Source organism: Oryzias latipes, chromosome 6 (genome assembly GCF_053564925.1).
Source record: "Oryzias latipes strain Hd-rR chromosome 6, Olatipes_Hd-rR_3.1".
NCBI classification, from domain to species: domain Eukaryota; kingdom Metazoa; phylum Chordata; class Actinopteri; order Beloniformes; family Adrianichthyidae; genus Oryzias; species Oryzias latipes.
In genome coordinates, this window is record NC_136242.1 from 2,665,684 (window position 1) to 2,679,250 (window position 13,567).

The following is a 13,567-nucleotide window of genomic DNA, read 5'->3' on the forward strand; positions in this document are numbered from 1 at the left end:
ATTGGTCTCTTTATGCAGCATCTGTGACTCCTTTTCTAATTTTGATTCGCTAGTCCGGTAACAGCGATCCTCGTGTCGTCACCACTGCATGCTCAGCGTCTGGTTCTGCTCCACCCTTCCACCTTTGGGACCAGATGGTGTGTGGACAGCCACCCCGCTCTGTGTTCCCCAGAGAGTCCAGTCCTACCCTACGGGGAACTAACATCAGCACCATTGTGAATGAGTCAGTTTTGTACGCGGCCTCGTCTTCTCAACCTAACAGATATTTTGTTATTGTCTCTCTCTGGTTGGTTTAGGGGTTCTAGCTGTTTGTGGGGGCTATGTGATGGGCTCCTTCCAGGGCCCTATTTTTCCGTTTTTGAGTCAGCCCTAAGGTGTCCAGTAGGAAGTTTTCATGTTTGACGCGATTATGTGTGAACTGTCGGCGCCTCACGGTTCATCCATTTTGGGCATAAGCAGCCTAATTCCTCGTGATCCTTCCGGTTTTGTTTTTGCACTTTGGCTGACCATGCCATCTCCATGATTAATTCCACTGGACGCAATGCATGGCATTGCTGATCTCACTGTTCTGCCTCTCCATTCCTCCCAGTGGCGTCTTCTGGCTTAGGTGGGGGTCGAAGTGTTATGTATCAGTGTTATGTATCAGTCATGTCCTCTTGTTTTCGACTACATTTCTCAGAGGTCCTGTGCTGGACTTTGTGTAATCCTATGGGCTCCCTTTTGTTTTGCATCTTCTTGATGTTTTCTCTGTGTTCTAGTTTCCTCCTTGTCACCGATCTTTTGCAACTCTGTGGTCGCGGCTCGTTTTTCAATCTGGATTTCCGCTTTTTCTAAGTAAGATGTATGGTCCTCGGCCCATCTGGAATTATTTTCTGCCATAGATCTCTGGTTTATTGATGCATGCCTCTCTGCCACTATGTCATCCCTCGCGTTTGTGCAGCACATCGTTTATTCGATCTTTGGTGGTATAAATAAGAATTTGTCATTGTTTGGCCACCTGAATTTTGCTATGTGCATTATTCCCCACGGTCATCCGCTCATCTTATTTTCTAGTTCTGGGTAGTTCAGTCCTGGACCTCCGTGTTCCTGTTGTTCTGGATGATGTCTTGCTTTTCTGGTCTCTAATTCTCGATGCTTGGAGTTGTTTTGTTATGAAGATGTCTCTTTCAGGTCTTCGGTCTCCCTCCACTCGTTTTCTGAGGCTGCACCGTCCGTTGGTTTTGGGGGAAAAAATTTATGAAGACTGGTTTATGAATGTCCATGTGACATTTTGGTGTCAGAAGTGGGATTGAAGGCCTGTAGGAGGGAGCACAAAGATGACCACCAGGCAAAAGAAACCTCCAAATGAGAGCCGCCCAGAAGTTTCCCCGGATGTTGGTGACCAGCCGGGTGCAGCAGGTGGCCAATCTGAAGACGCCGGCAGTGTGGCTGAACCTAATAGTCTCCTTCGTGGCATGCTGCAACAGCAAGCAGTGCGAGATGCCCAGGCTGAGCAAGAGATCAGGCGTCAGGAGGACCGGTGGAGAAGAATCCAACACCAGTTTGTTCAACTCCAGCAGGAGGTTCAGAAGGACTGTCAGGAGCGGCCAGACGTTCTGGCTGGCTCCACATCCCCCCATTCTTCAAGCAGTGGAGAGTGGTTCACCGTCTCAAGACAGGTCAGCGGGACACCGGCACTCCAGTTTTGAGAGGTATCCAGGATGGAAAGGCCCCAAAATGCAGCCCTACAATGATGGTGAGGACATTTAACATAATTTAATCACCTTTAAAAGAATGGCTCAGGCCTGCCAGTGGCCTCAAGATGAGTGGGCCTTACACCTTGCTCCTTTATTGACTGGTAAAGCACGCTCAGTATATGTTGCAATGGATGCTGATGACACAATGGACTATGCTTGTGTCAAGTATGCTCTGTTACAGAAGTTTGAGATCAATTCAGAGACATATCAGATGAGATTTCGTTCCAGTGCCCTGGGTGTAGGAGAAACTCCGAGAGAGCTACAGGTTCGTCTCAAAGACCTGTATGTGAAATGGATGAGTCCTAGTGGAAAGACGAAGGAGCAAATTGGAGACACCATCATCATGGAGCAGTTTCTGAAGGTGGTGAGCCCAGAACTGTGTACGTGGATGAAGGAGCGGAACCCGAAGTCATCAAAGGAAGCAGCGGACCTAGCTGAATCCTTCCTGGCTGCTCGTCGTCAGTTGAAAGAGACTCGCCAAACTCCCCCTCACCCACACACTTCTTGGGGTAAGCCTGCGGGTCAGAAAGACTTCACAACCAGACTTATGAAACCTATGTCTGTTCCACTTAGGATGTATAAATGGGAAGCAAAAGACAAGGCTAAATTAGCATGTCATGTTTGTGGTCAGCTGGGTCACTTTAAAAATGAATGTCCAACTTTACATGCTAAAAACTATATGTGTTGTGCTTCAATATTACCTGTAAGTAAATTAGAGAAACATGTTACAAACACTGGGTTGGAAAAACTTACAGTTGGTGTGCAAATTGAAGACAAACAATATGAAGCCCTCCTTGATTCAGGAAGTAACCGCACCCTGGTTCGACAAGACAGTCTTCCAGGAGGTGTTATGTTTTCTGAGGGTACAATTTATATTTATTGTATTCATGGTGACAGATTTCAATACCCTATTGCTGAAATAGAACTTCAGGTGGAAGGGAAGCCATTTTCTTTAAGAGTTGGTGTGTTGGAAAAACTGCCTTACCCGGTGGTATTAGGTAGTAATCTCCCTATTCTTGCTGAACTGATAGCTAAGCAATCGCAGGAAGTTCTGAACTGTGGAAAAGGTTTTCTGGCTGTTACTAGATCTAGAAGTAAGAAAGAACAGGATATGTCATCAAATGCATGGAGGGAGGTGCCATTTGCTGATGGAGATGCATCCGGGTTTGAGACTTGTTCTAAGTCTAAGGAACGAAAAACTAGATCACAGCGAAGACAGGACAAGGTTAGGGGTACCAAACTCACTAATGCACTTCCTGGTCCAGTAGAAAATGACACTTTTACTCTCCCAAGTAATGTCTCAAAGATGCAGAAGGAAGACCCTTCACTTAAGCATTTATTTTCTGCGTGCATCCCTGACTCAACTCAAGTATCTGGCCCTCGACGGGAGGTATTTGTTGTTAAAGGGATCTGCTCTATCGCCGTAGTCGAATCAGAGACCAGTTAGTTGTTCTGCAGAGTTTAAGGCCTACAATCCTTAAACTAAGTCATTCCATTCCTTAGGCAGGACACTCGGGTCAAATGAAAACGTTCTCACGTATGGTTCCATGGTTTTACTGGCCAAATCAGTATGCAGATACAGTGAAGATGTGTCAGTCTTGTCCTGAATGTCAGTTGACGGTACCTGTTGGAAAGGGGGAAAGAGCTCCACTTGTTCCTATGCCCATCATAGATGTACCTTTTTCTCGCATTGCTATGGACATTGTAGGCCCAGTAGAACGAAGTAGTGCGGGTCATAAATACATCCTAGTAGTGTGCGACTATGCCACAAGGTACCCAGAAGCCTTCCCTTTGAAAATGATCAAAGCCCGCCGAATAGTCAACTGCCTCATCCAGCTGTTTTCCAGAGTTGGAATTCCACGTGAGATCATTACAGATCAGGGCACCAACTTCACCTCAAATCTGTTAAAGGATGTCTACAGGCTGCTCGGAATTCAAGGATTGAAGACCAGTCCTTACCATCCCCAGACGGACGGCCTTGTGGAGCGGTTCAATGAGACTTTGAAGTCTATGTTGAGAAAGTTTGTCAATGACACTGGCTCGGACTGGGATCAATGGCTTCCATTTTTTATGTTTGCCTACAGAGAGGTTCCTCAGGCATCCACAGGTTTTTCGCCCTTCCAACTGATGTATGGACACCCGGAGCGGGGCCCCTTGGATGTTCTGAAGGAAACCTGGGAGGGTCCTGCCTCACAGCAGAAGTGTGGTGAGCTGTCTTATGTTCTGAAAATGAGAGACAAACTTGAAAACTTATGAGCATTAGCAACTGCCCATATGACCCGACCCAAGTTCAACAGAAGCAGAAACATCACTATGACAAAGCTTCCAGGAGGAGAATTTTCCAGGAAGGCCAAAAGGTTCTGTTGCTGTTGCCGACATCTGAAAGCAGCCTTCTGGCAAAGTGGCAAGGTACCTACAAGGTAAAATGGAAAACGGGCCCTGTAACCTATGAACTCTTCCTTCCAGAACTTCGGAAACAACATCAAGTTTTTCACATAAACCTGCTGAAAAAGAGGGTTGAAGAGGAATATTCTACAGCTTTGTGGGCACGTGCTGTGCAAGATGAAGAAGAGGTTGAGGAGCAGTACCTCCCAACGTCAAATGACATTCTGTTTCCTGACTTTAATCATCTTCCAGCAGATCAACGCCAGCAGCTTGAAACGTGCATTCCAAGAGGGGTTTTCAGTTCAAAACCAGGCTGTACGCATCTTGAACATCGTATTCACCTTAAAACAACTGCTCAAAAGCCGGTGAGAGACACTTCCTGTCGTATCCCTGCTCGTCTGGTTCCCCAGCTAAAGGAAGATGTACAAGAGATGCTTGCAAATGGCATTATTGAACCCTCTCGCAGGGAATGGTGCAGTCCTGTGGTCCTGATACCCAAGAAGGATGATCCAAACCTCAGGTATTGTGTTAACTTCTCAAAGTTGAACGCTGTTTCTGCTTTTGACTCCTATCCTATGCCTAGGGTGGATGAACTGATTGAGCGCCTGCGAAATGCCACATTTCTCACAACTTTGGACCTTTGTAAAGGGTACTGGCAAGTCCCTCTATCAGAAGACTCAAAAGATCTGACCACATTCAGAGTTCCTACTGGTCTCTTCAGGTTCAGAGTAATGCCATTTGGTCTGCACGGAGCGCCTGCAACATTCCAGAGGTTGGTGGATGAAGGGTTGAGAGGAGCGGAGGACTATGCAGCGGCCTACATTGATGACATTGTTGTCTTCAGCCGGTGTTGGGATGAACACGTCCAGCACTTATCAGACATATTCCAACGGATTCAGAATGCAGGGCTGGTGATAAATGCAAGAAAATGTAAAATAGCAAAAACTCAGGTTGAGTACTTGGGCTACGTAATAGGAGGGGGTAAGATTCACCCTCAGGTGGGTAAAGTAGACGCGGTTTTAGCTGCGCCTCTACCTAACACAAAGAGAAGGCTTAGATCGTTTTTGGGATTAGTGGGTTGGTACCGCCGACTTATTCCAGACTTTTCATCCAGATCAGCCATTCTCACTGACATGACAAATCCAGCCCAGTGAAAGTCAGATGGAACCCCGAGTCTGAAAAAGCATTCAATGATCTGTCTCTGTCAAGAACCCGTTTGCAAGGTCCAGATTTCACTCTGCCATTTACAGTTCAGACGGATGCATCAGGAGTAGGATTGGGTGCGGTGTTACTGCAAGGGCGAGAGGGGCATCAATTTCCGGTGCAGTATATCAGCAGGAAGCTATTTCCGAGAGAGATGAGGTATTCAACCATTGAAAAAGAAGCATTAGCTATTAAATGGGCTCTTGATTGTTTAAGATATTACCTCATTGGTAAACAGTTTATTCTTGAGACTGACCATCGTGCTTCTCAGTGGATTCATAGGATGAAAGACACCAATGCTAGAATCACCAGATGGTATTTATCTCTCCAGCCATTTTGTTTTCACGTCAAGTACAAGTCGGGACACCAGAATAAAGTGGCAGACTTTTTGTCCCGTGACTCTGACGAGTAACGGCTTTTAAGGGGGGGTGTGTGTGACAAAGTAGTTTATCTACTTGTCACCGGTCTGTCATAACTCATCACCTTTAGACACATAATGCATAATCACCAAATGTTTAAGACTTCTTTGATTTTTGTAATGTTTCTCACCTTCTCTTCCTGTTGCCCAAGGAACAAAATGGTGGCCAAGGCCTTTACTTCCTGTTTAATAGTTGGGCACAGGAAGTGGAAAGAATTTGGATTTTTTTGTATATACATTTTTGTTGTATGGATTTCAGTTGTTTGTTTATGTATGTCTTTATCTGCAGGACTTTAACTGTATTATTTACAAGACATTTCTATCTTTTGTTGTAATTATTTGAAATGTTTTTTTTAAAATGTGGCTTCCTTCCTGGGCGTGGCCAGCCAATTAACTGGAGCCCATAAAATAGAAGGAGCTCAGTGTGAAGGAGGGCATATGTGAGCTGTGTGGCCAAGGTGTGAAACCAGCAAATAAAAACCTGGAGCTGACCTTAAAAGTCATCTGCCTCCTTTGTAAATCAGGCCACTCTTGTCACATCTCATTGCGACAGTCCGGCCGCCAAAAATCTAGGATGTTGAACCCAAATCCAAAGCTCTAATGGTCCATTCACGGATCATGCGGTTCTGAGAGAATTCAGCCGTGGAGATTATTACAAAGGTTGTTTTTAAGAAGTGCGATGATAAATAGTTAATGCGTCATCGGTTGACATGGTTTAGTGTTTAAATAACTTTACATTGCGAGCTAATTTGATCCTGGCTGTAGAAACGATTTCACTGATGCTCTCTAGCTTCAGTTTCAAGAGTAAAAAATTTGTGTCGCAAGCCAATCCTCAGTCATGGCCCTGCTTTTAAGCAGATGACACTCAACTACAAGTACCTCCATTTAAAGATTTGTTGTCATCCGCCTCTAAATGCATGAGGTTCAGCCATTTTAAATTTAGTCAGAACATATGATCCCTCATCAATCTCAATTGTTCTTCATTTGCAGTATCCAGCCACCCCTTTACTAATTATTGTATAAGTTATCTGTGCTCTTGTTGTCCACCTATTTGAAAACCACTGATATCAAATACAAAGCATCTAAACCAGCCGAGCTGCCGTCCATTGCTACGTGACATGTCGACCTTCCTCATCTACGTATTCTCCTTAGTCCTTGGATACTCTTGTATTCGCCTGCTCCTCGATGGCCTTCTAATGGTGCGTCCCTCCGGGAATGACAAAGGTTACTTCTCTCTTACCATTGGTGCATATAACATTTTTGGGGTTAATATTACATGCAGGTTCCATATTTCACTATCGATTCTCTGTGGGAAGCTGTGCTTCTTGAGGTTTTCTATGGTGTGATGAATATACAAATAGGACCTTCTCCTTAAACTCACTACTTGATTTCAATTTCTCAGATTTGTTCTTTAAAAGCACTTTTATTCGCTTTATCTCAAGCATTCAAAAAAACTGATCAGTTTCTAAGGTATTTATATAATCATTGCCAAGAATAATACTGCTTTTGTCTTTATCTATGCATCGACCCCCTACTCCCCGGTCAGGACTTCCATTTCTGGCGGATGATATCGTTGCCCCTGCACTCCTTGTTCTGGTGCCGCAACGACGACTGCACTCCAAGTACCGTATTTTCACGACTATAAGGCGCACTTAAAAGTCATAAATTTTCTTCCGCCAGCAGGGGGCGCCCTATGAGCCGGTGCGCCTATTGTGTAGTTGTGGGTCGTAGAAGAGGATGGAGTGAGGGAGGGAGAGAGACGTGAAGGCCAAGTGGAACCTGACTGCAGTGCAACTATCTACATTTTAAAGCCTTCTATGCTCCTTCTACCTCATAACCTTCAAATATTTCAGTACAGGAGGAGTGAGCAGAGAAGCAGCTGGCCCACTGCTTTAAACTGCTGCTTTCGCTAGCGCAAAGGAGAAATGCAGAGACAGATTGGCGCAGTTCTGTGTGTGTGTCTCTGTGTGTGTGCTGAAAGGAGCAGGTTTTCGCCAGCGCACATGAAGAAAGGAGACCCGCAAGTCTGTGTGTGTGTCTCTGTGTGTGTGCTGAAAGCAGCGCCGTTTTCTAGCGCATAGAAAGGAAGAAAGTAGACGGCACACAGCAGAGTCTGTGTGTGTGTGCTGTGTGTTTAGCGCTTGTAAGGAGGAAGGGAGACAAGAGCGCTGCAAGTGAGCGACCATTCAGTTTGTGATCAGTTAGGGAGAACAGTAACAAGATAATAATATAATATAATCAGAGAATAATATAATATAATCTATAATAATCAGAGACTGGATGTTTTATTAACCCACTGTAGAAGCGCTGAGGTTCTGAACGGGGCGTTAACGTGCCCGCGCCTTAACACCCGGTGCGCCTTTTGTGTGTGTCAAAGACGGAAAAATCCCCAGTGACTGAGACCGCGCCCTAACATCCGGTTCGCCCTATGGTCGTGAAAATACGGTACCTATTTCTGCACTGAAAGTGATGGGGAGGTGGGCCTCTTCTGCATTCCAATGAGACTTCTATATTGAATCAACCAATATGTCAGCAGCAGAATAAATGTAAATTCTTGGATTATAGATGTTTGAAAACTGCATTTGCCAGGTGGAAGCCTCAAATTTAGGACGTCTTAAGTTTGTATTATAGTATGCAATGGAGCTCGAATTTGGAGGTTTCTTAAACTCGTATTATTTGTATGCCAGATGGAGGCATCGAAATTATGGCCGTTAAGCTTGTTCTTAATACTTAGATGGAAGGTACGAATTAATAGATGTTACTTAAGCATGTCATAGTATGCCAGTGGAAGCATCGGATTGGATGTTAAGTTAGGCTACGTTCACACTGCAGGGCTTAATGCTCAATTCAGATTTTTTGAAAAAATCCGAATTGTTTGCTAGACCGTTCACATTTCCAAGTAAACCCGAACTTTTGTGATCTCCAGTGTGACCGTGACACGACCCAAACGAGACCCGCATGCGCAGAAGCCAGAAGAATACTCAACGGTGAACGACGTCACTTGTTGTTTGCGGAGCCAACGTTAACAATGGATGTCATGTCAACAACAGTGTTGTCAAAAGCGGAGCTCTTTTTGTAATATTAAATTTATTTTCACGAAGGAGCAGCATAATTACAATCTTCTCATTTTAAGAAGGCATTGGAGTCGGGATCGTCTGTACCCACTGTAGTGGAAGAGGAATGTGTATGTGTTGGGGCCGCGCCCCCGCGTGTGTGTGTGTGCAAGCGCGTGCCGCGATAGAGAATGGGGGGGGGGGGGGGGGGGGGCAGTGTGGGCGCGCATTCATGTTGTGTGTTACGGAGGACGTTCTGGAGAATCTAAGGATCAGAACAGGGAGGAGGAGGAGGATCGCCTCGGGTCCCCCGCGCTTCTGACCACGTTCGGGAAGGGGAGAAAGAAAAAAAAGTTGTCGCGGGAAAAGTTCAACACCACGCTCTGCCATTTATCTGGAATTTTTTTCAAAAACCGCCCAGTTGCGATAAGAGCCCTGGAATTTGGCCTGAATAGAGCGATCACCCCAAATATCAATCCAATCAGTGACCTCCCTTCTCTTCCACTGACTGGTCTCAGCAGCATCGTCCACCATGGTTGATGTTTACGTTCTCGTTCCCGCCTACTTTAACGCAAAATGATGACGTTTGTTGCGTGTCGATGACGTACAGTTCGGAATCAAGTCGCCTGGCCGGTCAGACGGCGGTCGCAATTGAAAAGAACGGCTACAATTCGGAATCAGGACGGCAAACCCACGGGGCCTGGGTCGCAATTGAAAAGATCGGATCTGTGTCATTCAGACTGTCATGAAAAGATCGGAATTGGGCCGCTTAGGGGCAAAAAATTCGGAATTGGGTCGTTTCAGCCTGCAGTGTGAACGTAGTCTAAGTGCCATCTTACAGTTTGGTTCCCAAATTATAGTTCCCTACAGCGTTTTGCGGACGTGGGCTCCACATTCAATTTTCTTGGCTCTTTTCTCTTCTATCTAGACAGTATGTTCCCTTTGTGGCGCTGTACTCGAACGGGAGCGGCCCAACGGTCAAAAGTGTCGGGTCACACATAGCAGTCATACTTGTAAGTCTGAATGTGGAATGCCTCTGAAACACACTTCATCTTATTACACACTGATTATACATTTAAATTTTCTTTATTCTTGATGATCTTTGGTGTTGGGGGTAGTTATTACCCAAAGGTTTTATGGAAATCTTGTCTCATGGAATTGTACGTAGCCTTATGCCAAACGAAAAGAATATGAATGCCAACTTAAATAATGTAAAAATAGATATTTTTTACTGCATGAGTTGTCTGACTGAAATAAATAAACATTGTCGGATTTCCACAACAAAATATATTTCAGTATAAAAAAAGGAATGAATGTGCCTTAACCAATAACTTTCTAAAGGTATGATTTAGGAAGTAAAGTGCTTTTTATTTTTTTAACATTGATTGATGTAGCTTCTCCAGTACTTTTAACCCTTGTGCTATCCTAGGCACTTTGACATTGGGAGTTGGGTCATCTAGACCCACTAGACAGTGCTCTGAACCTTTTTTCTTCAATGATTTGTGATCTTCACTGGTGTCCATGGATTACATGAAATCTTTCCACCTTTATCCACCTTTGTCATGGTAGGGAGAACACGTCAATGGAAGGGGGGGTCATCTAAGATAGCACAAGGGTTTGATTTGAAATGGTTTATTTCAAGCAATCAAATAAGAATACACAAAACAATACAATCATCAGTCATAAATTCATACAACGACAAATCAAACTTAGGATAATTAGACATATTAATAAATATTGCTTGAAAGGGAGTGGAAGAAAGCGAATTTATATAATCCCACCCCTGTTCTACCGTAACCATTTTATTACATGATTTATGTTTATCCGGTTTTCAATTTTTCTTGAAATTATTTGATTCTTTGATTTATTACTGCATGTTGGTTCAGACGTCCATGATCAAATACTTCTCCAAATCCTTCATGGTGTTAACAACAGGAACCTTGGACCGGTCCGGTGGACCGAGTGGTTTGACGTAAATCCTGCAGCCTTTAACCCAAGTGTTGTCAATCTGCTTCACTTCCTGAGAAGCCTGGCATGTTTGGTGATTTCAGCATTCCTCCTGGTCAGATGGTCGTTTAGATAAACAGTAGATCCTTCCAGATTCTTCCTTTGGTTCATCAGAGCTAGCTAATGTTTTTGATTCACAAACCTGATGAGGATCGCTGGTTTATCCGTCTCCTTTCTCCTGGGGAGCGGGTGGCAGGTCTCCATGGTGTTGAGATCCAGGGAAATCCCTTTTGCACTGGAGCTGCAGCCACACATTCTCACACACATGGAAGTAAACCAGTAACGGTCATCGCCACGATGTTGGCCTTTTTTCAGAGCTTTGTACACATCACTCCGATCCATCAGGTTGCTGAGCTAGAATCCATTGCTGTTAGGTTCTGCAGAACTTTGACCCGCTTTACCGATAGCATTTTAGCCGATGCTACGTACATTAGCCTCTGTAAAAACCACTTAACTCGTTCTTATCTGAGCCAGCTAAAAAGCACTGCAATCCGTGTTTTTATATTGTAACGATCCAGCCGGACCGTCACTTCAGCGGGGTAGCAAACACCAATCGGCTCATGAAGAGGCTTTATTGGAGAGCTGTCCGTGCCCCATACAGCGCACGACCCCGGACAGTCTCAGGTTGGAAGAAACAGTGAGTGAGGCAATATCTGCTTTTAAGCAACAAGCCCGTTTATTCCAGCACACCCAAACAGCCCAAACAGCATGGAGGTCACTTCAGTTCACAACACTCGCACTTCAGGTTTTACCCCAAAACTCCCCACTTCCCATGAGCCTTAGGGGCTGAAGGTGGAGCTAACCCCCAGGTCGCTACAATATGTTGCTGGCAGCAACATGGAATAGAGTTTCTGTTTGGTACCCATCCCAAGTAAAAACTAAGGGTAACGCTTTCTTTTACAGTACAGTACTTACAGTGTACTTAAGTGGTATTTACATGGTACTTATTGAGTAACTACTGGGTACGTTCAGGGTAATTACATGGTACTTTTTATGGAATTTACGGGGTACTTACAGTGTGTTTACATGGTACTTTCTATGGGACTTTACTGGGTACTTTCATGGTACTTTCTGTGTCTACTCTGTACTTACATGGTACTTACTGTGTATTTATATGGTACTATTTGGTTCATACCTATGTGGTACATACTGGGTATTTATAATATTCTTACTGGGTATTTACATGTTGTGCAAAGGTGTCTTTTATGGTACTTACCACATGTAAGAACAAGGTAAGTACAAATAAAGTACCTTGACCGTTAGGTCTGCACTCGCTGCATGTTTCATGGTATTTACCATGAATTTACCACAGAAACTACCCCTTAAGTACACTGAAACTGTACTGTAAAAGAAAGTCAGCCCTATTTCCACTCAACTACATGGTATTTTCATTACTAAATACTGGGTATGTTCACTTGAATATTACTTGGTACTTACCCCTTAAGTACAATGAAACTGTACTGTAAAAGAAAGTCAGTCCTATTTCCACTCTATTACATGGTTCTTTCAGTCGTAAATGCTGGGTATGTACACGTGTTACCTTCCTGTCCAGTGTACATACACACTTGGTCTTCTGACCTCACCAAATGAGACAATGCTAACTTGTTGGTAAAGGTCAAACAACTGCATTGTAAAAACATATTCCTACTTCTTGTAACATGAGGCAAATGTAAAGAGAAACAAGACAGCAGTGAAAACAACAATCTTTAATATGATTCATGTCTGCAGCATACAGTGTCACCACAATGAAACATGTTTTAAGTACAAAACTGTCACGGTGCCTGTCAGTTCACCTCCCCCCCTCCTACAGCTCTCACCACCTTGCTGATTGGAACCAGCTGATCCTCATCTTCTCATCATCCTGCCGGTCTTCATAAGGGAGCTCTCACCAGAATTCTACGCCAGTTTGTTATACTCACTCCGGTGCTTATGCCTGGCCTCTTAGTCTCAGCTAAGTTTATCTTGTCTCCATACTTACCACATCTTGTGCTCACCTTCAGGTTCCTACCTTGGTCACGCTGGTTCCTCCCCTCCACGCTGGTCCTGCCGTCCTCGGCATCCACGCCTCGTTCCAAGCTGGTTTCCGCCGTCCTCGGCGTCCACGCCTTACCTCAAGCCGGTCCCGCTGTCCTCAGCGCCCAAGCCTCGCTCCCTCTGGATCCACAGTTCGACGCGTCCTCGTGTCGCCCCCTCCCCTTCATCTGCATCAGCTCAAAGGAAACACCAAGTTCAATCCACGGAGGAAATACGTCCACATCCCCTCAGAAACTTATTTACCTCTGGTAAAATAAATCCATTTAAAGTCATCCTTGCTGTGAGTTTTCTTCCGGGTTCCAGCATCTGGGTCTGCTACGTCTACGACGCCATGACAGAACAAACTGGCCAATACCCAGACCCAGCTGACCCGGAAGATCTACGTCAGACCGTCATCCAGCACGGACTGTTTCTGGACCTCCTCTACAGTACCATCACCCGGGTCACCGCTATTCAGGAGGACCTTTCTCGTCGCCTGAGAATAATTTCTCAAGCCCAGATGAATTCAATCGGACAATATCCAGCTAATGCTAATATCAACATTGCAGCCCCTACAGCCGGGAGCTTGGACATATCCGCTGCCTCTGGGATTCCTGAAAATTTCCGGCTTCAACCGGAGTTTTTTCAGGGGGACGTTGAATCATGTGGGGGTTTCCTTCTTCAATGCAGACTTATTTTTCAGCAGGCTCCGCGATATTACCAAGCTGACCACAGCAAGATCACCCTCATAG

At 44.8% G+C, this 13,567-nt stretch overlaps 1 long non-coding RNA gene across 1 annotated transcript; it reads left to right on the forward strand.

Annotated features, from left to right (window-relative positions):
* The first annotated feature begins 12,443 nt into the window (after positions 1-12,443).
* LOC111947502 (uncharacterized) lies at positions 12,444-13,108 on the forward strand. Its single transcript, XR_002873362.2, has 2 exons — positions 12,444-12,725; positions 12,803-13,108. It is a non-coding gene; the product is annotated as an uncharacterized LOC111947502 (long non-coding RNA).
* Positions 13,109-13,567: the final 459 nt, after the last annotated feature.